At 44.9% G+C, this 24,360-nt stretch overlaps 1 protein-coding gene across 1 annotated transcript in view; it reads right to left on the bottom strand.

Moving 5' to 3' along the window:
• Positions 1–24,360, bottom strand: part of LOC147124270 (A disintegrin and metalloproteinase with thrombospondin motifs 19-like) — a 719,202-nt gene that overhangs the window by 365,445 nt on the left and 329,397 nt on the right. The window lies entirely within an intron of this gene.

Raw genomic sequence — 24,360 nt, 5'->3', positions numbered from 1 at the left:
ATTACAGAAGTGATCTGAATCAGCTGGGTGGTGGTATAAAGGCTCTCCAACTGATTTTGCTCCTCTGCCCACCAGAAGACCACCTGTGATTGGATAGTAATTCAACAAAAACAACTTGCATTTATAAAACACCTTTAGTGGAATAAATGCTTCACAGATAGGCATATCAAAAATGGATGCCAAGTCAGAAAGGGGGCATTTTTGGACCAAAAGCTTGGTTGTAGAGGTAGGTTTTGAGGTTTTTAAAGAAGAGGGAAGTGGAGAGGTTTAAAGAGCAAATTCCAGAGAGTAGGACCCAGGCAGCAGAAGACTCTGCCACTGGTGTTAGAACATAAGAATTAAGAAATAAGAGCAGGAGTCGGCCATTCGACCCCTCGATCCTGCTCCACCATTCAATAAGATCATGGCTGATCATCGACCTCAACTCCACTTCCCCGCCCGATCTAGATGTCCCTTGAAAGAAAGACTAGCATTTATATAGCGCCTTTCATGACCACCGGACGTCTCAAAGCGCTTTACAGTCAATGAAGTACTTTTGAAGTGTAGTCACTGTTGTAATGTGGGAAACGCAGCAGCCAATTTGCGCACAGCAAGATCCCACAAACAGCAATGTGATAATGACCAGATAATCTGTTTTTGTTATGTTGGTTGAGGGAGAAATATTGACCAGGACATAGGGGATAACTCAGCTACACTTCTTCCAAATAGTGCCATGGGATCTTTTACGTCCACATGAGAAAGCAGATGGGGCCTCGGTTTAATGTCTCATCCGAAAGACGGTGTTGGAGTATGAGCTGCACTAAAGGCCAAAGTCAGAGGAATGGGGAGGGGATATAGGGCTGCCATGGATTACAGAGATAATGTGGGCCAAGACCAAGGAGAGATTTTAAAATGCCAATGAGGATTTTAAATTTAAAGCATTAGGAGATGGGAAACAATGTAACTTAGCAAGGACAAAGGTCATAGACAAATGGCACATGGTGCAGGACAGGATATGTGAGGCAAAATTTCGGATAAGTTAGAGTTTATCAAGGATGTATAATGGGAGACTAGCGAGAACAGTGTTGGAGTAGTTGAGTCTGGGGTGACAAAGGATAGACTTCAAGAAGACAAAGACAGGCTGGTGAAATGGACGGACACGTGGCAGTTGAAATTTAATGCAGAAAACTGCGAAGTGATACATTTTGGTAGGAAGAACGAGGAGAGGCAATAAAACTAAAGAGTACAATTCTAAAGTGGGTGCATGAACAGAGAGACCTGGGGGTATGTGTACACAAATCATTGAAGGTGACAGGGCAGGATGAGAAAGCAGTTAAAAAAGCATACGGGATCCTGGACTTCATAAATAGAGGTATAGAGTACACAAGCAAGGAAGTTATGATGAACCTTTATAAAATACTCGTTCGGCCTCAACTCGAGTATTGTGTCCAATTCTGGGCACCACACTTTAGGAAGGATGTGAAGGTCTTAGAGAGGGTGCAGAAAAGATTTATAAGAATGATTCCAGGGATGAGGGACTTCAGTTACATGGATAGACTGGAGAAGCTGGGGTTGTTCTCCTTAGAGCAGAGAAGGTTGAGAGGAGATTTGATAGAGATATTCAAAATCATGAGGGGTCGAGACAGAGTAGATAGAGAGAGAGTGTTCCCATTGGCGGATGGGTCGAGAACCAGAGGACACAAGTTTAAGTTGATTGGCAAAAGAACCAAAGGCGACATGAGGAAAAACTTTTCTACGTAAACAGAGGTAAACGAATATGATATGATTGGGATTACGGAAACATGGCTCCAGGGTGGCCAAGACTGGGAACTCAACATCCAGGGGTATTCAATATTCAGGAAAGATAGGCAAAAAGGAAAAGGAGGTGGGGTAGCATTGCTGGTTAAAGAGGGTATTAACACAATTGTAAGGAAGGATATTAGCTCTGATGATGTGGAATCTGTATGGGTAGAACTGAGACATACCAAGGGGCAGAAAACGTTAGTGGGAGTGGTGTTTGGACCTCCAAACAGTAATGCGGAGGTCGGGGATGGCATTAAAAGGGAAATTAGAGAAGCGTGCAATAAGGGCACAGCAGTTATCATGGGTGACTTTAATCTACATATAGATTGGGCAAACCAAATTAGTAACAATACTGTGGAGGAGGAATTCCTGGAGTGTATACGTGATAGTTTCCTGGACCAATTATGTCGAGGAACCAACTAGAGATCAGGCCATCTTAGTATTATGTAATGAGAAAGGATTAATTAGCAATCTTGTTGTGCGAGGCCCCTTGGGTCAGAGCGATCATAATATGATAGAATTCTTCATTAAGATGGAGAGTGAAGTAGTTGACTCAGAGACTAGGGTCCTGAATTTAAATAAAGGAAACTACGATGGTATGAGGTGCGAGTTGGGTAGGATTGATTGGGGAATGTCACTCAAAGTGTTGACGGTGGATAGGCAATGGCAAACATTCAAAGATCGCATGGATGAACTACAGAATTTGTTCATCCCAGTTTGGCATTAAAAATAAAACAAAAAAGGTGACTCAACCGTGGCTTACAAGGGAAATTAGAGATAGCATAAGATCCAAGGAGAGGACATATAAATTGGCCAGAAAAAACAGTAAACCTGAGGATTGGGAGCAGTTTAGGATTCAACAAAGGAGGACAAAGGGATTAATTAAGAGGGGGAAAATAGAGTATCAGAGTAAGCTTGCAGGGAACATAAAAACTGACTGTAAAAACTTCTATAGATATGTGAAGAGAAAATGATTGGTGAAGTCAAGCGTAGGTCCCTTGCAGTCAGAATCAGGGGAATTTATAATGGGGAACAAAGAAATGGCAGACCAATTAAATACATACTTTGGTTCTGTCTTCACAAAGGAGGACACAAATAACCTCCCAGAGATGTCGGGGAACATAGGTCTAATGAAAGGGAGGAACTGATAGAAATCAGTATTTGTAGGGAAATGGTGTTAGGGAAATTGACGGGATTGAAGGCCGATAAATCCCCAGGGCCTGATAATTTACATCCTAGGGTACTTAAGGAAGTGGCCCTAGAAATAGTAGATGCATTGCTGGTCATCTTCCAAAATTCGATAGACTCTGGAACAGTACCCATAGATTGGCGGGTAGCTAATGTAACCCCACTGTTCAAAAAAGGTGGTAGAGAGAAAACGGGGAATTACAGACCGGTAAGCCTGACATCGGTAGTGGGGAAAATGCTAGAGTCCATTATAAAAGATGTAATAGCAGAGCACTTGGAAAACAGTGACCGGATCGGACAAAGTCAACATGGATTTACAAAAGGTAACTCGTGCTTGACTAATCTACTGGAATTTTTTGAGGATGTAACTGGTAAAATAGATAGGGGAGAACAAGTGGATGTGGTGTATTTGGACTTTCAAAAGGCTTTCGATAAGGTCCCGCATAAGAGATTAGCATGTAAAGTTAAGGTACATGGGATTGGGGGCAAGGTATTGACTTGGATAGAGAACTGGTTGGCAGACAGAAAGCAAAGAGTTGGAATAAACGGGTCTTTTTCCGAGTGGCAGGCAGTGACTAGTGGGGTACCGCAGGGATCGGTCCTTGAACCCCAGCTATTCACAATATATATTAATGATCTGGACAAGGAAATTGGATGTAATATCTCCAAGTTTGCAGACGACACAAAGCTAGGTGGGCGTGTGTGCTGTGAGGAGGATGCCGAGAAACTCCAGTATGATTTAGACAGGTTGGGTGATTGGGCAGAAGCATGGCAGATGATATATATCGTGGATAAATGCGAGGTTATCCCATTGGTGTCAAAAACAAGGCGGCAGCTTATATCTGAATGGCAATAGATTGGGAGAAGGGGAAGTTCAACGAGACCTGGGCATCCTTGTGCACCAGTCGCTGAAGGTAAGCATGCAGGTGCAGCAGGCAGTTAAGAAGGCAAATGGTATGTTGGCCTTCGTAGCGAGAGGGTTTGAGTACAGGAACAAGGATGTGTTGCTGCAGTTGTACAGGGCCTTGGTGAGACCACATCTTGAGTATTGTGTGCAGTTTTGGTCGCCTTATCTGAGGAAGGATGTTCTTGCCATGGAAGAAGTGCAGCGAAGATTCACCAGGCTGATACATGGGATGGCAGGAATGACGTATGAGGAGAGATTGGATCAATTGGGCTTGTACTCGCTGGAGTTTAGAAGAATGAGAGGGGATCTCATTGAAACTTATAAAATTCTAACAGGACTAGACAGACTAGATGCAGGAAGGATGTTCCCGATGGTCGCGGAGTCCAGAACCAGGGGTCACAGTCTAAGGATAAGGGGTAAGCCATTTAGGACAGAGATGAGGAGGAATTTCTTCACCCAGAGAGTGGTGAACCTGTGGAATTCTCTACCACAGAAGGCAGTAGAGGCCAATTCATTAAATATATTCAAGAAGGAGTTGGATATATTTCTTAAGGCTAAAGGGATCAAGGGATACGGGGAGAAAACAGGGACCGGGTACTGAATTTGGATGATCAGCCATGATCGCATTGAATGGCGGAGCAGGCTCGAGGGGCCGAATGGCCTACTCCTGCTCCTATCTTCTATGTTGCTATGTTTCTAAAGAAGTTTCTCCTGAATTCACTATTGGATTTATTAGTAACTATCTTATATTTATGGCCACTAGATTTGGTCTCCCCACAAGTGAAAACAACCTCTCTACTTCTACCCTTTCAAACACTTTCATAATCTGAAAGAGCTCTATCAGATCACCCCTCAGTCTTCTCTTTTCTAGAGAATAGAGCCCCAGCATAGAAGAAGCAAAAGATCAAGATGCAGAAGAGGAGAAAGCAGAAGAGGAGGAAGCGGAAGGAAGGATGCAACCCAGACAACACCTTTCTGGCCAGATATTCGGGATGGAATGATCCGTCTGCAGTTCCAGTGACAACAACACCAATTCCCCTTTCAATATTTGTCCCACACCTTACCTTCCCTCTGTTACTGACCATCACAGTGTCCTCTTGGCCATGATGCTGAAATAAAAGCCGCCATAAAACAAACTTTCCAATCCAACTTTATACATCTATCCATCCAATATGACATCAAGAAATCAACTAATCAACCATTGCTAACAAAAGAAATTAAGCATAGTATTAGATCCAAAGAGGAGTCATATAAAGTTGCCAGAAAATGTAGCAAGCCTGAGGATTGGGAGCAGTTTAGAGTTCAGCAAAAAAGGACCAAGAGATTGATTAAGAGGGGAAAAATAGAGCATGAGAGTAAACTTGCAAGGAACATAAACATGGATTGTAAAAGCTTCTACAAGTATGTAAAAATAAAAAGATTAGTGAAGACAAATGTAGGTCCCTTACAGTCAGAAATGGGAGAATTTATAATGGGAAACAAGGAAATGATAGAGAAATTAAACAAATACTTTGGTTCTGTCTTCACGGAAGAGGACACAAATAACTTCCCAGAAATTCTAGGGAACAAGGGTTTAGTGAGAAGGAGGAATTAAAGGAAATTAGTATTAATAAAAAAAGTGCTGGAGAAATTAATGGGACTGAAAGCCGATAAATCCCCAGGGCCTGATAATCCGCATCCCAGAGTACTAAAAGAGGTAGCCATGGAAATAGTGGATACATTGGTTGTCATCTTCCAAAATTCTATAGATTATGGAACAGTTCCTGCAGATTGGAGGGTGGCAAATGTAACCCCACTATGTAAAAAAGGAGGGAGAGAGAAAACAGGAAACTAGAGACCTGTTAGCCTAACATCAGCAGTAGGGAAAATGCTAGAGTCTATTATAAAGGATGTGATAACAGGATACTTAGAAAATATCAATGGGATTAGACAAAGTCAACATGGATTTATGAAAGGGAAATCGTGTTTGACAAACCTACTGGAGTTTTTTGAGGATGTAACTTGTAGAATAGATAAGGGAGAACCAGTGGATGTGGTGTATTTGGATTTTCAGAAGGCCTTTGATAAAGTCCCACATAAGAGGTTAGTGTGCAAAATTAAAGCACATGGGATTGGGGGTAATATACTGAAATCAAGGTACGACCTCAGAAAAACCATCAAAAATGCAAAAAGACAATGGGCCAGTAATTCCGTTCCCAACGCGTGAGTACGGACGGTGTACTCACGCGTGTGGCCGGAGGAATTGCCGGATTCCAGCATGCACAGCGCATGCGCGGGAAACCGGCATTTCCTCTCCATCGAACTAAGGGGTTAAGAGGTCCAACGCGTGCACGCAAGACTCTGCGCGCACGTGTTGAACTTCCTTCGTTTTGACAGGTTTGCGCGTGTGCAAGGGCCTGAACTTTTTGGAAATGAAAAAAGGAGGCGTAAGGAGTGGATTCTTGAAGGCAAGTGGTCTATTATTTAAAATTATTACATTTTTTCCACAGCTTCATTGTTTTTAAGGACTTTACAGTAAGGTAAGTTTATTTTTAGACCCGAATTCGTTAAAAAAAATATTTTCCAAAAATTTTATTCATTGTTTTAAATAGTTTTTTAAATTATTTATAGTTTATTTAATTATTGGGATGTTTTTTTAAAATTTTAATTAAAGTTAAACTCGTCTTTTGGGCGCCCGTACTTTTCATGAGTTTGACAGTCTTTACTATCAAACTCATGAATGAGTTTCCCCTCCCCTGATTGGCTGCAGAGTGCTCACCTGATCCCAGCCGGCACATCGCACTAACTACGCTGCTGGATCAGGTAAGCACTGCGCGCCGACATCTGAACCGGGCCAGTGACAGGAAATGCAAGCAGGCCCGGGCTTCAGATGTCAGCGCGCAGGGTGAGTGCAGATCGGGGGCTTGCACGCGCAGCAAGCACCCGATCCTAATTTCTGGCTCAATACACGGACAAAGTGGAGTCACACTATCATAGCTCAGATTCGCGAAGGATGTGGAGTGGACTACAATCTATTACAGACTGCAAAGGGAAACCCAACTGTGTCATGCCCAGCAATGCCTCTCTCCCGGATGAGCTTAACACTTTTTACGCCCGGTTTGAGGCCAACAACAACTGGCCTGTTACAAGGGTGCCCGCGGCTCAGGACGACCGGGTCTTCTCAATCTCCGTGGCTGACGTGAGCAAGACCTTTAAGAGAGTGAACACCCACAAAGCACCCGGTCCAGATGGAATCCCTGGGTGTGTCCTTAGAGCATGTGCTGACCAGCTGGCAGCCGTGTTTACGGATATATTCAACCGTTCACTGTACCAGTCTGTAGTCCCCACCCGCTTCAAGACGACATCAGTTATTCCAGTCCCCAAAAAAACAAAAGTAACCTGTTTAAACGACTACCGCCCCATAGCACTCACTTCTGTCATCATGAAGTGCTTTGAGAGGCTGGTCAAAGCCCACATCAACTCGTTACTACCTGACACACTGGACCCACTCCAATTTGCCTACCGCCCAAACAGATCTAGGGATGATGCCATCGGCACTGTACTGCACACTGCCTTATCACACCTGGATAAGAGGAACACCTATGTGAGAATGTTGTTCATTGATTATAGTTCAGCATTCAATACCATTATCCCCTCCAAGCTTGTCAACAAGCTCAGTGAGCGAGGACTTAACACCTCCCTATGCAACTGGATCCTGGACTTCCTGACGGGAAGACCCCAGGTGGTGAAAATAGGCAGAAACACCTCCTCCACACTGATCCTGAACACGGGAGCTCCCCAGGGTTGTGTGCTCAGCCCCCTTCTGTACTCCCTGTTTACTCACGATTGCGTGGCCACGCACAACTTCAACTCCATCATCAAGTTTGCTGATGACATTACCGTTGTAGGCCTGATCACAGATGGCGACGAGACAGGCTACAGGGAGGAGGTAAGAGCCCTAGGAGAATGGTGCAAGTACAACAACCTCTCCCTCAACATCAGCAAAACAAAGGAGATGATCGTGGCTTACAGGAAGCGGCAGGGGTAGGGACACACCCCAATCTACATCGAAGGGGCTGAGGTGGAGAGGGTCAGCAGCTTCAAATTCCTGGGTGTATTCATTACGGAGGACTTAACGTGGTCCCATCACATCGACGTTGTAACCAAGAAGGCATGCCAACGCCTGTTCTTCCTCAGGAGACTGAAGAAATTTGGAATGGCCCCCCAGATTCTCACCAACTTCTACCGGTGCACCATTGAGAGTATCCTGTCCGGCTGCATCACTACCTGGTATGGCAACTGCACCGCCACAGACCGCAAGGCTCTACAGATGGCAGTGAAAGCTGCACAACACACTATAGGAATTAAACTACCTGCTGCGCAGGATATCTACCCCGAGAGGTGCCGGGGGAAGGCCCCGAGAATCATTAAAGACGCGAGTCACCCCAGCCACGACCTCTTCGCCCTGCTCCCATCCGGTAAGAGTTACCGAAGCATACGGTCTCGTACCAACAGGTTTCGAAACAGCTTCTACCCCCAGGCCATAAGACTCATGAACGATTAATTTATTATTATTTATTACTGTTGTTTTATTTATTATTACTGTCTTCTATTAGTATTTTTATCATTGTTATGCCATATTTATTCCAATGTTGGGAGGACTCGTAAAAATCAACATTTCATTGTGCAGTACACACGTCTGCTGCATATATGACAATTAAAATTGAATTGAATTGAATACTGGCATGGATTGAAAATTGGTTAACAGACAGGAAACAGAGAGTAGGATTAAATGGGTCTTTTTTGGGGTGGCAGGCAGTGACTAGTGGGATACCACAGGGATCAGTGCTTGGGCCCCAGCTATTCACAATATATATCAATGATTTGGGTGAGGGAACCAAATGTAATATTTCCAAGTTTGCTGACGACACAAAACTAGGTGGGATTGTGAGTTGTGAGGAGGATGCAAAGAGGCTTCAAGGCGATTTAGACAAGTTGAGTGAGTGGACAAATACATGGCAGATGCAGCATAACATGGATAAATGTGAAGTTATCCAATTCAGTAGGAAAAACAGAAAGACAGAGTATTATTCAAATGGTGATAGATTGGGAAATGTTGATGTACAGAGGGACCTGGGTGTCCTTGTACACCAGTCACTGGAAGCAAACATGCAGGTGCAGCAAGCAGTTAGGAAGGCAAATGGTATGTTGGCTTTCATTGCAAGAGGATTTGAGTACAGGAGCAAGGATGTCTTACTACAGTTATACAGGGCCTTGGTGAGACCACACCTGGAGTACTGTGTGCAGTTTTGGTCTCCTTACCTAAGAAAAGATATACTTGCCATAGAGGGAGTGCAGCGAAGGTTCACCAGACTGATTCCTGGGATTGCAGGACTGTCTTATGAGGAGAGATTGGGTCCATTAGGCCTGTATTCATTAGAGTTTAGAAGAATGAGAAGGGATCTCATTGAAACGTATAAAATTCTGACAGGGCTAGACAGACTAGATGAAGGGAGGATGTTTCCCCTGGCTGGGGGGTCTAGAACGAGGGGTCACAGTTTCAGGATACGGGGTAGGACATTTAGGACTGAGATGAGGAGAAATTTCTTCACTCAGAGGATGGTGAACCTGTGGAATTCTCTACCACAGAAGGCTGTGGAGGCCAAGTCACTGAATATATTTAAGAAGGGGATAGATAGATTTCTGGACACAAAAGGCATCAAGGGGTATGGAAAGAGAGCGGGAATATGGTATTGAGATAGAGGATCAGCCATGATCAGACTGAATGGCAGAGCAGGCTCGAAGGGCCGAATGGCCTACTCCTGCTCCTATTTTTCTATGTTCTATGTTTCTATGTTTATGCATTCTATTAGTGACTGTCCTGTGTGTGCCTTTGCCTATTATGCAGTGCTACTCCAGTGGCTGCAGCATGGTTGGTGGAAGGCTGCTGACTTTAAATTTTATTCGGTGATAGGATGTGGGCGTCGCTGGCAAGGCCAGCATTTATTGCCCATCCCTACTTGCCCTTGAAATGATGGTGGTGAGCCACCTTCTTGAACCGCTGCAGTCCATGTGGTAAAGGTACTCCCACAGTGCTGTTAGGGAGGGAGTTCTAGGATTATGACCTGGCCGCGATGAGGGAACAGCGATATACTTCCAAGTCAGGATGGTTTGTGACTTGGAGGGGAACTTGGAGGTGGTGGTGTTCCCATGCATCTGCTGCCCTTGTCCTTCTAGGTGGCAGAGGTCGCGGGTTTGGGAGGTGCTGCCAAAGAAGCCTTGGCGAGTTGCTACAGAGCATCTTGTAGATGGTACACACTGCAGCCACGGTATGCCGGTGGTGGAGGGACTGAATATTTAAGGTGGTGGTTGGGGTGCCAATCAAGCGGGCTGTTTTGTCTTGGCTGGTGTCGAGCTTCTTGAGTGTTGTTGGAGCTACACTCATCCAGGCAAGTGGAGAGTATTCCATCACACTCCTGACTTGTGCCTTGTAGATGGTGGAAAGGCTTTGGGGAGTCAGGAAGTGAGACACTCACCACAGAATACCTAGCCTCTGACCTGCTCTTGTAGCCACAGTATTTATGTGGCTGGTCCAGTTAAGTTTCTGGTCAATGGTGTCCCCCAGGATATTGATGGTGGGGGATTCGGCGATGGTAATGCAATTGAATGTCAAGGGGCAGTGGTTAGACGCTAGCTTGCTGAAGATAGTCATTGCCTGGCACTTCTGTGGCGCGAATGTTACCTGCCACTTATCAGCCCAAGCCTGAATGTCGTCCAGGTCTTGCTGCATGCGGGCATGGACTGCTTCATTATCTGAGGAGTTGCGAATGGCACTGAACACTGTGCTGTCATCAGTGAACATCCCCACTTCAGACCTTATGATGGAGGGAAGGTCATTGATGAAGCAGCTGAAGATGGTTGGGCCTAGGACACTGCCCTGAGGAACTCCTGCAGCGATGTCCTGGGGCTGTGATTATTGACCTGCAACCACCACAACCATCTTCCTTTGGGCTAGGCATGACTCCAGCCAGTGAAGAATTTCCCCCGCCACCCCCCCCCCCCCCCCGATTCCCATTGACTTCAGTTTTACTAGGGCTTCTTCATGCCACGCTCGGTCAAATTGATGTCAAGGGCAGTCACTCTCACCTCACCTCTGGAATTCAGCTCTTTTGTCCATGTTTGGACCAAGGCTGTAATGAGGCCTGGAGCCGAGTGGTCCTGGCGGAACTCAAACTGGGTATTAGTGAGCAGGTTATTGGTGAGTACGTGCTGCTTGATTGAGAGTAGACTAATGGGGTGGTAATTGTCCAAATTGGATTCGTCCTGCTTTTTGTGAACACGACATTCCTGGGCAGTTTTCTACATTGTCGGATAGATGCCAGTGTTATAGCTGACTGGAAAAGCTTGGCTAGCGGTGCGGCTAGTTCTGGAGCACAAGTCTTCAGCACAACAGCCTGGATGTTGTCGGGGCCCAGAGTCTTTGCTGTATCCAATGCGCTCAGCCATTTCTTGATATCACGTGGAGTGAATCGAAATGGCTGAAGACTGGCTTTTGTGGTGGTGGCGACCTCAGGAGGAGGCTGATATGGATCATCCACTCGACACTTCTGGCTGAAGATGGTTGCAAACGCTTCAGCTTTGTCTTCTGCACTCATGTGCTGGACTCCACCATCATTAAGGATGGGGATATTCATGGAGCCGCCTCCTCCCATTTGTTGATTAATGGTCCACCACCATTCATGACTGTATGTGGCAGGCCTGTAGAGCTTTGATCAGATCCACTGATTGTGGGATCGCTTAGCTATGTCTATAGCATGCTGCTTCCACTTTTTAGCAGGCATGTAGTCCTGTGTTGCAGCTTCCCCAGGTTGGCACCTCATTTTTATGCCTGGTGCTGCTCCTAGCATGCTCTTCTACATCCTTATTGAACCAGGGTTGGTTTCCTGGCTTGGTGATAATGGTAGAGTGAGGGATATGCCGGGCCATGAGGTTACAAATTGTGGTGGAATACAATTCTGCTGCTGCTGATGGCCGACAGCACCTCATGGATGCCCAGTTTTGAGGTGCTAGAGCTGTTCTGAATCTATCCCATTTAGCATGATGGTAATGCCACACAACATGATGGAGGGTGTCCTCAGTGCGTATACGGGATTTCGTCTCCACAATGACTGTGTGGTGGTCACTACAACCAATGCTGTCATGGAGAGATGCATCTGCGACAGGTAGATTGGTGAGGATGAGGTCAAGTAGTTTTCTCCCTCGTGTTGGTGCTCTCACCATCTGTCACAGGCCCAGATTTGCAGTTATGTCCTTCAGGACTCGGCCAGTGGTGGTGCTACCGAGCCATTCTTGGTGGTGGACATTGAAATCCCCCACATAGAGTACATTCTGTGCCCTTGCTACTCTCAGTGCTTCTTCCAAGTGGTGTTCAACATGGAGGAGTACTGATTCATCAGCTGAGGAAGGGCGGTAGGTGGTAATCAGCAGGAGGTTTCCTTGCCCATGTTCGACCTGAAGCCATGAGACTTCATGGGGTCCGGTGTCAATGTTGAGGACTCCCAGGGCCACTCCTTTCTGAGTGTACACACTGTGCCACCACCCCTGGTGGGTCTGTCCTGCCGGTGGGACAGGACATACCCAGGTATGGTGATGGAGGAGTTTGGGACATTGGCTAAAATGTATGATTCTGTGGGTTGACTGTCAGACTGCTGCTTGACTAGTCTGTGGGACAGCTCTCCCAATTTTGGCACAGGTCCCCAGATGTTGGTGAGGAGGACTTTGCAGGGTCAGTTGGGCTGGGTGTGCCGTTGTCATGTCCATAGCCACTGCCGAGGTCGATGCTGGCTGGTCCGTCCGCTTTTATTATTATTGTTTTTCAAAGCGTTTTTTTTTTACAACTGAGTGGCTTGCCAGTCCATTTCAGAGGGCAGTTAAAAGTGAACCACTTTGCTGTGGGTCTGGAGTCACATATAGGCCAGACCAGGTAAGGATGGCAGATTTCCTTCTCTAAAGGACATTAGTGAACCAGATGGGTTTTTACAACAATCCGATAGTTTCATGGTCACCATTACTGATACTAGCTTTTTATTCCAGATTTATTTAATTAACTGAACTTAAATTCCCCAGCTGTCGGGGTTTGAACTCACGTCTCCGGATCATTAGTCCAAGCCTTCGGATTACTAGTCCAGTAACATTACCACTATGCTACCGTTCACTTGTGGGGGACACTGCAAATGGCCTTGCTGGTCGACCTTGAGGAGCTGGTGGCTGCGAGTGTGAAACCTCCTCTCCATCTTCTTGGTCAACCACTGACTGGGTAGGCTGCATTTCTTGGGTGTGTGAAATGAGGAAGGCACAAGGGTGGAGTTGTGGTGAGGGGAGGGCGGGAACACAAGAGGTGCATGCGAAAAGGAGGATAACATGAGGATACCATCATCTTGTATCTTGCGTGCCTCGTGTTTGGTACCGATTGTTGGTAGGTGAGTGATTGGGGCGGGGGGGGGGGGGTCGTGCATTGAGCAGTGTGAGAGGCTCGTGGTGCAGTTGGCTTTTGAAGATGTATTCACTGACCTTGACCACTGGTCTGAGGTCATGAAGTTTCTTTGGGCACTGGGGCCAGGTCGTGGGGTGACACTGCTGACATTGACGACCTCGGTGATGTGGTCCCTGACCCCTGTGGGTAGAGGAACTCTCTTGCAGTGTTGACCCCCTACACAAAGCTGGAGTGCTGCATGCGAGACCCTGGGTGCCTGTTCCCTGGCTTGTTGAGCCATTTGTGTTAGTGCTGAAGCACTTTTCCCAGTTTTTTTTTTTTAGGTGCAAATGGCAATTCAGCTTTAAGAGCTGAAGACTCCCATTTGGGAATTCTTATTCATGCTAATTTTTTTGAGAAGGCTGTTGAGCTGTAAGGGCTAAAACCTGCCTATTTTAAAAAGATTTTAATTTTTTTTCATTTTAGAAGGCAGTTTCCCTTTAAGGGATCACACTGCTCTCTAAAATGACTGTCCTGCTTTAAGAAAAGGCTGTTCCTGCTGCAATTATGCTACGGCCACGCTACATTGGGCTTCCTGCCGGGACTACCGCCATAAAAATGGCCTTGCATGGTAAGCTTAGCGCTCGGCCAATGTTAATTACCAACCAGCGCCAATATCCCAGTCCTGCCAGCGTCGTTACTTTTGGCAGCCGTTAACTCCGGCCCGCGGTGGCACCGGCAGGTTTTTAGAGATCTCGAATTTCTTGGCCTTATTATTCAAGGAGTTTGTGACCTCCTGATACTTCCTACCAAAATGTACCCTCTCACACTTATCTATATTGAAGTCTGATTCAGCCTAAGACAGTAGCCAGGGAGGCCCAGATTGTGCAGTCAGCGGTGAAGGAATGGCACTCACCATTCATTCTGCTTAAAGCTGCCTACAAACCTTTCGTGGGCTTTTGAGCTGCAACTTACAGTATTTAGAGAGCCTTTCCAGCGCAGCACCCTCTACAGGGGTTCTGTGGCATGTATGAGCAGACACTAAGCCACGCAGAGTCTAAACCAGGAAGTATAAATTAGAATATTTAATTTAATGTAAAATCATTTACAGAAAGCAAAATAAAGTGAGTGAAAGAAATGTGTGATTAAGAGAGAGAGATAAAAGAAACAGAAAGTTGCTGTCCAATTTACTTCATAAGAATGGTGAGTGCTGATACCCTCACCGTTATTCCTATCGTAAAATCTGGGTCGATGGCTTTAGTCTTCCCATTGTTTAGCTGGAGGAAGTGATAACTCATCCAAGACCGAACGTTGGACAGCAGTCTGCTAGCACAGAGGCAGTTCCAGCTGGGGGGGGGCGGGTGGTGCGGGGAAGGAGGGTCAAGAGCCGTGGTGGAGAGGAAGAGTTGACTGCTATCAGCGTACATGCGAAAGCTGACCACATGCCTGCGATTGATTGAGGTCATCATGGGGCAGCATGTAATTAAGGATAGGATAACTTTGAGGGTCTCTATTGGTGATGGCGCAAGGAAGGGAAGAGAAACCGTTGCTGGAGATCCACTATGTGTTATGTTCGGAGAGGTAGAACTGGAACCTTGTGCGGGCAGTCACATACAGTTGTGCAAATTCCTCATAAAATCCTGCCCAAAAAGTGATCAACACATGGAATGGACTTCCGTGTATGGTAATGGAGGAAAAAAGTCGCTGGAATTATTTAAGCAATAGCTGGATGCTGAATGGGATTGGGGGTGGGGGGCGGTGGTTGGGGGCAGACTATATACTTATTTCTAAAAGGATGAGCAAGTATGGACTAAATGGCTTTCTTCATCCATATCAATTTTGTGTTCTGGCTGAATAAGCACATGTGTCACAGACACAATCAAGTACATTGACTACAGGAACAAAGTTCTGTGAAAAGACAGACCACTGTAAAAGATATTTTTGCAATTTGTTTTTTCAATTCGCTTTGGAAGTATTTTAAAAGTTTTTGGAGTATTATTAATCAAAAACAAAAAAAGTACACTTAGGGTTCAACAATTGCTACAATTCAGTGCTTGGAGGAAGACCCCGCAACAGTTTTTATGCTTAAGAGCTACGTGGTATGAAAACACTTTGAGTTGTCACACATGCTTTAGATGAAGCCTGGATTCATTTATGTGCTTACTTGTGTTCATTAAGGTAAGGGTTGGTGCTGTTGGGGAATTTAATATTAACCTACTATGCATCAGTCAAGCACTTGAAGATGGTACTTTGTAACCCATACACATTGCAGAACGACCCCTCTGAACCAATGAACCAAACCTGCCAATGAACCAAATTCAAAGCAATCCTTCACTATACCAAAAAGGGTTGCAATTCTCAGAATGCCTTTCTAAATGGCCTCACAAAGTGAAATTGGCAAATTAACAATAATTGTGCCAAATTTCAGGTCAATTTTGTAATATGTCCACTGAGAAATGGATTGAGATTCTTCAGATTAGCTTCAAATTCCAGCATTCAGAAATCACAGGGCTCTATTTAAATGTGCCTGCTAGCACTGAATGGCCCTTGCCGCAAGGCCCAGTTTATCCTGCTAACACTAAGGCATGGGAAATTGTGCATGAACTTATCTGTATATCATTAACTTTGATGTTAGTATTGTAATGTTTTGAACAAGAGCTTGTCCACCCCTGGATCTGTACGCGTGCCAAATTATGGGTACAGACTTAGAGATTGAGTTCTCCACCTGAATTCTAAACCTCCCACTGCCCATTCCACACCATCACCATGAGTGATGATGATTGGAATACTTACCGATCATTTATAAAGCATCTGTAATATCAATATTTCAAAGATTAGACAATGAAAGTCTGAATTTCCTCATAGTTTCAGAATCACAGATCACAGTGAGTTCTCATCTCATCATTCAGATCTAAATCAAAAGCTCAAAAGGAAGTACCCTATCCCATGAACAACCCAATCCTCCACATTTACATCTGTAACCCTCTGAATACTGAAAGACCATTTTAAATACCAAGTATGAACCATATTCTTTCAAACAACAGGCTAGAAAGTAGTGTCAATAACTGCAAATACTTAACACTTTTATATGACATTCCTCTGTTTAAAGTTTTAATTTAAGTGCTAACTCAAGTTAACACCTCTGCTAAAATAGCAGAGGCCAAGAAATTGGACATAGGCAAAAATTTGCCAGTGTCACCGTGGCCTCAGGTTTACGGCCTCTGAAAATAGCCGCAGTGTTACCAGGCAAAAAATTTGCACTGGGGCTAAAGTCAGTGTGTGACATCACCACGCCGCCATTTTTCTTTTCAGGGTGATATCTCTTAACTGAAGCGCCACTGGGACCATGAAAATGGAGGATGCTGCGGGACCCACCACCAGCTGGCGGAAGAGAGGTGGCCGCCGCTTTCTCGACACTATGCCGCACTAACGGGTGGTGCAAACCACCCAAATTTCAAGGCCAAAGGGATGTCATATGAGCAGACTGTTATCCACTATTATTGCCAATAGTAGTTTCTAACCTATCTTTATAAATCTGTTGATCCATATAAACATCATGTGCTAGAGAAGACCTATCTCACTTCAGACCTCACACAAGTATCAAAAGCATAAAATAAAGTAATCAGTAATCTCCTCCTATTGTGAACAGAAAGAAAGTGCTTTGTTTTATACTTTCTGACCATGATAACCCAAGAGCAGGAGCTGGGGAATTACAAATAGCTGCCAATGTACAGAAGCTCAACGGAAGCTCAAGAAATAGCACCTCAGCTTTCGATTAGGCACTTGTGGAAGTCCAATATCCTGGCAAACCGGCGTGCGTGCTCCTCCTGCTTCTCTCTGTTTAGTGAGAAGACAATGAAGTCCCTTCTCCTAGAGTACAAGCCTCTGTGACATCCCGGATGCAGCGATGGACGGCAAACTGCAAGATATTTGCTATGTCGCCTGTTCAAGCCTGGAAGGATCTGCTGGCAAAAAAATTCAGGGCCACGGTCACCCTGAGGGCCATTGGTAGTACCTGCACACACGTAGCTTTTCGGGCACCACAAATCAATGTTGAGATGTACCATAACCGCAAAGACTACCACTCTCTTAATGAGCAATTGGTGTGTGACCACGCTCAGCACATCATGATGGTGAATGCCCGGTATCCCGGCAGCAGTCATGATGAATGCTCCCCCTAAATTTTTTTGGCCGCATGGCCCCTTTAACGGGCTGCACGATCAATTCAAACTGCCACACATGCGTGGTTTTTTGCATTGGGAAGCCAGCTCACTGGCTGCGCGGGACCTTGAGACAGCTACACGGCCGCATGGCCACACAGCCGTGCAGCTTAAAGGGGATGTTGGTCATGATGCCTTCATCCTGGGTGAAGCCTCAGGATTCCTAGCCATCTGTTGGAGGACAGATTGCTGGACTGCTGTGAAACCCTGTAAGCCCCTTTCCACACTCGTAAACCTACCCACAATGGCAGCAGTCTGATCTTGCATGGCAGCAAGCTGATCTTGCATGACAGAAATCTGAGCTTCCACTACAGCACTCAGATGTTGGGTTGCTTCTGCTTGTGCTGCAATGGAAGCTGCGACATCACTCGTCACATCCAGCATTATGTCTTTCAACGGGTGCGGGCAGATCGCGCATCGTTTTCGGGCCTTAACCAATTTAGCCCCCCGTAGAATCTTAGAAATTAAGGGAAACTAAAAATATATCTTAAAGTATAGTATTTTGGGGATAAACCTCAAAGGTTGCAATATTTTATGTTTGCTTTTGGCACAGAATTCCTACATCTGGCCTGCAAAGGCTTTAAATACATTCAAACCACAGTTGAACAACCAGAAACAAAAGCCCTCCCCTATGATCATATGATGAAATGAACGAACAAGTATCGGTCAATTCCTCTCAGACTTCTTGAGTTTAGGTTTATTAAAACCTGGATTCACTTCAGTCATAATGAAAGAACCCACTGCATTTGTAAAATTAGCTCAGTACCTTAGACTTTATGTAAAACCAATGAAATGATTACTTCAATCTGCAGTTCCAGGTATTAGTGCAATACGATTTCAACAGTTAATACACACAATTGAACAATCTCATGGAAGCCAAGTACTTAATGGATTGGTTAAAATCAAAAAAGATTAGCAAATTTTTAATGCCACTTAAATTCTGAAAATGTGTGACCTGGTGTAGTAGGCCAAATATAATAGTCTTGTAATCTGGTGAAGGCAATCCAGTTCTAAGATAGAAGAACTCATTTACCTCCCAATGCTAGAAGCTGAGAACTGGTTCTTGTTCAATTATCTATGCAATTAAAAAAGTTTTAAAATCATAACTACAATGGGGGAGTTCTTTTGTGGGTTTGGATAAAATATGCACACACAAGGATTTCAACTGGGTCACACAAAAAAAACACGCTTGGGATTGGCACAAATCTTTTAACAAAATCAAATTTTAGTAGGGCGCCAGATAATGACAAACAAGTATTTCTGATGTCTTAGGATATCTTTCCTTCTGTAAATAGAAACTGGGAACATTTTAAATAGAATTCTAACAGACAACTGGTTTAAATTCACATGTTCTTCATCTCAAAGTCCTTTTCCACAGAACATGCCTGCTCAGAGAAAGGTGTTAGTTAATCTTAGTTAGTGAACTCCGAAGTGCTTTTTGAATGTAAATTTCAGATACTCATTCAAATCTCCCGATGTCTCATCAAATTTATCCAGTGAGTAGCTGAGCCCAGGAAGATCTGTGGTCTGTGCTGAATTAGTTGCTCTCGGCCAGGGTGGCAATAAGGTCAATACAATTAGCTTTAGTGCCCCTGAATGAGGGAGTGGAAAAAATAACCAGTGTTTCACTACCAACCAGGGACCTCTGCTGGAAGTGCATGTGTGGATGTCAGGTGAGTACAGGAAGAGACATGGAAACTTAGAAACATAGAAAATAGGAGCAGGAGTAGGCCATTCGGCCCCTCAAGCCTGCTCCGCCATTTAATGAGATCATGGCTGATCATCCAAATTCAGTACCCTGTCCCTGCTTTCTCCCCATATTCCTTGATCCCTTTAGCCTTAAGAAATATATCTAATCCTTCTTGAATATATTTAATGAATTGGCCTCAACTGCCTTGTGTGGTAGAGAATTCCACAGGTTCACCACTCTCTGGGTGAAGAAATTCCTCCTCATTTCAGTCCTAAATGCCTTACCCCTTATACTTAGACTGTGACCCCTGGTTCTGGACTCCTCCTCCATCGGGAACATCCTTCCTGCATCTAGTCTGTCTAGTCCTGTTAGAATTTTATAAGTTTCAATGAGATCCCCTCTCATTCTTCTAAACTCTAGCGAATATAGGCCTAATCGACCCAATCTCTCCTCATAGGTCATTCCTGCCATCCCAGATATCAGTCTGGTGCAACTTCGCTGAACTCCTTCCATGGCAAGAACATCCTTCCTCAGATAAGGTGACCGAAACTGCACACAATACTCAAGGTGTGGTCTCACCAAGGCCCTGTACAACTGCAGCAAGACATCCTTGCTCCTATACTCTAAACCCTCTCGCTTTGAAGGCCAACATACCATTTGCCTTCTTAACCGCCTGCTGCACCTGCATGCTTACCTTCAGCGACTGGTGCACAAGGACACCCAGGTCTCGTTGCACTTCCCCGTCTCCCAATCTATTGCAGTTCAGATAATAATCTGTCTTCCTGTTTTTGCCACCAAAGTGGATAACCTCGCATTTATCCACATTATACTGCATTTGCCATGCATCTGCCCAATCATCCAACCTGTCCGAATCATACTGGAGTTTCTCTGCATCCTCCTCACAGCACACATGCCCACCCAGCTTTGTGTCGTCTGCAAACTTGGAGATATTACATCGAGTTCCCTCGTCTAGATCATTTATATATATTGTGAATAGCTGGGGTCCAAGCACCGATCCCTGCGGCACCCCACTAGTCACTGCCTGCCACTTGGAAAAAGAGCCGTTTATTCCAACTCTTTGCTTCCTGTCTGCCAACCAGTTCTCTATCCAAGACAGTACCTTACCCCCAATCCCGTGTGCTTTAACTTTGCACGCTAATCTCTTATGCGGGACCTTATCAAAAGCCTTTTGAAAGTCCAAATACACCACATCCACTGGTTCTCCCTTATCTATTCTACCAGTTACATCCTCAAAAAATTCCAGTAGATTAGTCAAGCATGATTTACCTTTTGTAAATCCATGTTGACTTTGTCCGATCCTATCACTGTTTTCCAAGTGCTCTGCTATTACATCTTTTATAATGGACTCTAGCATTTTCCCCACTACCGATGTCAGACTTACTGGTCTATAATTCCCCGTTTTCTCTCTACCACCTTTTTTAAATAGTGGGGTTACATTAGCTATCCTCCAATCCATGGGAACTGTTCCAGAGACTATAGAATTTTGGAAGATGACCAGCAATGCATCTACTATTTCTAGGGCCACTTCCTTAAGTACCCTAGGATGTAAATTATCAGGCCCTGGGGATTTATCGGCATTCAATCCCGTCAATTTCCCTAAAACCATTTCCCTACAAATACTGATTTCATTTAATTCCTCCCTCTCATTAGACCCTATGTTCCCCAACATCCCTGGTAGGTTATTTGTGTCCTCCTTTTTGAAGACAGAACCAAAGTATGTATTTAATTGGTCAGCCATTTCTTTGTTCCCTATTATAAATTCCCCTGATTCTGACTGCAAGGGACCAACGCTTGACTTCACCAATCATTTTCTCTTCACATATCTATAGAAGTTTTTACAGTCAGTTTTTATGTTCCCTGTAAGCTTACTCTCATAATCTATTTTCCCCCTCTTAATTAATCCCTTTGTCCTCCTTTGCTGAATCCTAAACTGCTCCCAATCCTCAGTTTGCTGCTTTTTCTGGCCAAATTATATGACCTCTCCTTAGATCTTATGCTACCCCTAATTTCCCTTGTTAGCCATGGTTAAGTCACCTTTTTTGTTTTATTTTTATGCCAAACAGGGATGAACAAATTCTGTAGTTCATCCATGCGATCTTTAAATGTTTGCCATTGCCTATCCACCGTCAACCCTTTAAGTAACGTTCCCCAATCCATCCTAGCCAACTCGTGCCACATACCATCGTAGTTTCCTTTATTTAAATTCAGGACCCTAGTCTCTGAGTCAACTACTTCACTCTCCATTTTAATGAAGAATTCTATCATATTATGATCGCTCCTCCGCAAGGGGCCTCGCACAACAAGATTGCTAATTAATCCTTTCTCATTACATAATACCCAGTCTAAGATGGCCTGCTCTCTAGTTGGTTCCTCGACATATTGGTCCAGGAAACCATCCTGTATACACTCTAGGAATTCCTCCTCCACAGTATTGTTACTAATTTAGTTAGCCCAATCTATATGTAGATTAAAGTCACCCATGATAGCTGCTGTGCCCTTATTGCACGCATCTCTAATTTCCCGTTTAATGCCATCCCCAACCTCAGCATTACTGTTTGGGGGTCTGTATACAACTCCCACTAACGTTTTCTGTCCCTTGGTATTTCTCAGCTCTGCCCATACAGATTCCACATCATCCTTACTATTGTGTTAATCTCCTCTTTAACCAGCAATGCTACCCCACCGCCTTTTCCTTTTTTCCTGTCCTTCCTGAATATTGAATACCCCTGGATGTTGAATTCCCAGACTTGGTCACCCTGGAGCCTTGTCTCCATAATCCCAATCATACCATATCCGTTTACATCTATTTGCACAGCTAATTCATCCACCTTATTATGAATGCTCCTCGCATTAAGACAGAAAGCCTTCAGGCTTGATTTTTTAAAACTCTTAGTCCTTTTCGAATTATTATTTACTGTGGCCCTGTTTGATTTACACCCTTGATTTCTCTGCCTTCCACTTTTGCTTTTCTCCTTCCTGACTTTTGTTTCTATCCTTGCTTCCCTTTCCTCTGTCTCCCCGCTCAGGTTCCCAACCCCCTGCCATTTTAGTTTAAACCCTCCCCAACAGCACTAGCAAACACTCCCCCTAGGACATCGGTCCCGATCCTGCGCAGGTGCAAACCGTCCAGTTTGTACTGGTCCCACCTCCCCCAGAGCCGGTTCCAATGTCCCAGGAATTTGAATCCCTTCCCCTTGCACCATTGCTCTAGCCATGTATTCATCTGAAATATCCTTCTATTTCTACTCTGACTAGCACATGGCACTGGTAGCAATCCTGAGATTACTACCTTTGAGGTCCTATTTTTTAATTTACCTCCTAACTCCCTATATTCAGCTTTTAGGACCTCATCCTGTTTTTTACCTATATCGTTGGTACCTATATGCACCACGACAACTGTCCTTCAGGATTTGGCCAGCTCGGCCAGTAGTGGTGCTACCGAGCCACTCTTGGTGATGGACATTGAAGTCCCCCACCCAGAGTGCATTCTGTGCCCTTGCTACCCTCAGTGCTTCTTCCAAAGTGGTGTTTAACATGGAGGGGACTTAAGTGTGATTCCCCTATTGCTGAATAGTTTGCAGATACTCACAGTCAAAACCCACATGTGAATCATGGCCACTTGGCCAAGGTACTGAGGAGGCCCAGCACCTCCAACAAGGAGCCAACAATTTCAGGAGAGGGGGAGAGAAAATTGGCAAGAAAACAAATTGAATTTTAGGCCAGACTGGACAAATCAAATTCTAATTCTACCTGACCCATAAGAAGTATGTTGTAGCAACACAAACAGAATGAACATTTTATCTGCGTTTGGAGGTTATTTTGACTTTGTGCGATAGTGTAAAATGAGCAATGCAGAATCGGTAGCCCGTTTTACATCTCTTGCGATTTTCATTTCCATTGACTTCAAAATGGGCTGCTGATTCAGTATCGTAAATTTTACACTATCGCAGAAAGTCAAAATGTTACTTTGACAGTTGCATGCTTCAGATCAAGCATGGGTAAGGAAACTTCCTGCTGATTACCACCTACCTCCCTCCTTCAGCTGATGAATCATTACTCCTCCATGTTAAAAAACACTTTGGAAGAAGCACTGTGGGTAGCAAGGGCACAGAATGTACTCTGGGTGGGGGGCTTCAATGTCCATCACCAAGAGTGGCTCGGTAGCACCACTACTGACCGAGCTGGCCAAATCCTGAAGGACATAGCTGCTAGACGGGGCCTGCGGCAGGTGATGAGAGAACCAACACAAGGGAAAAACCTACTTGACCTCGTCTTCACCAATCTACCTGTTGTAGATGTATCTCTCCATGACAGCATTGGTAGCAGTGACCACTGCGCAGTCCTTATGGAGACGAAGTCCCGACTTCACACTGAGGACAGCCTCTATCATGTTCTGTGGCACTATCACCATGCTAAATGGGATAGATTCAGAACACCTCTTGCAGCTCAAATCTGGGCATCCATGAAGTGCTGTGGGCCATAAGCAGCAGCAGAATTGTATTCCAGCACAATTTGTAACCTCATGACCCGGCATATCCCTCACTCTATCATTATCATCAAGCCAGGGAACTAACCTTGCTTCAATGAGAAGTGTAGAAGAGCATGCCAGGAGTAGCACCAGGCGTACCTAAAAATGAGGTGCCAACCTGGTAAAGCTGCAACACAGGACTACATACATGCTAAACAGTGGAAGCAGCATGCTATAGACAGAGCTAAGCAATCCCACAACCAACGGATCAGGTCAAACTCTGCAGTCCTGCCACAGCCAGTCGCGAATGGTGGTGAACAATTAAACAACTAATGGGAGAAGGAGGCTCTATGAACATCCCCATCCTCAATGGTGACGGAGCCCAAAAAGCGAGTGCAAAAGACACGGCTGACGCATTTACAAACATCTTCACCCAGAAGTGGCAAGTGGATGATTAATCTCGGCCTCCTCCTGAGGTTCCCACCATCACAGAAGCCAGTCTTCATCCAATTCGATTCACTCCACATGATATAAAGAAACAGCTGAGCGCACTGGATATAGCAAAGGCTATGGGCCCCGACAACATCCCGGCTGTTGTGCTGAAGACTTGTGCTCCAGAACTAGCCACACCAA

Source organism: Somniosus microcephalus, chromosome 1 (genome assembly GCF_052327205.1).
Source record: "Somniosus microcephalus isolate GS21.2 chromosome 1, FLI_Smic_1.0, whole genome shotgun sequence".
Taxonomy (NCBI): Eukaryota; Metazoa; Chordata; class Chondrichthyes; order Squaliformes; family Somniosidae; genus Somniosus; species Somniosus microcephalus.
Note: the sequence above shows the minus strand (reverse complement) of the source record. Positions and strands in the feature narration are given on the sequence as shown.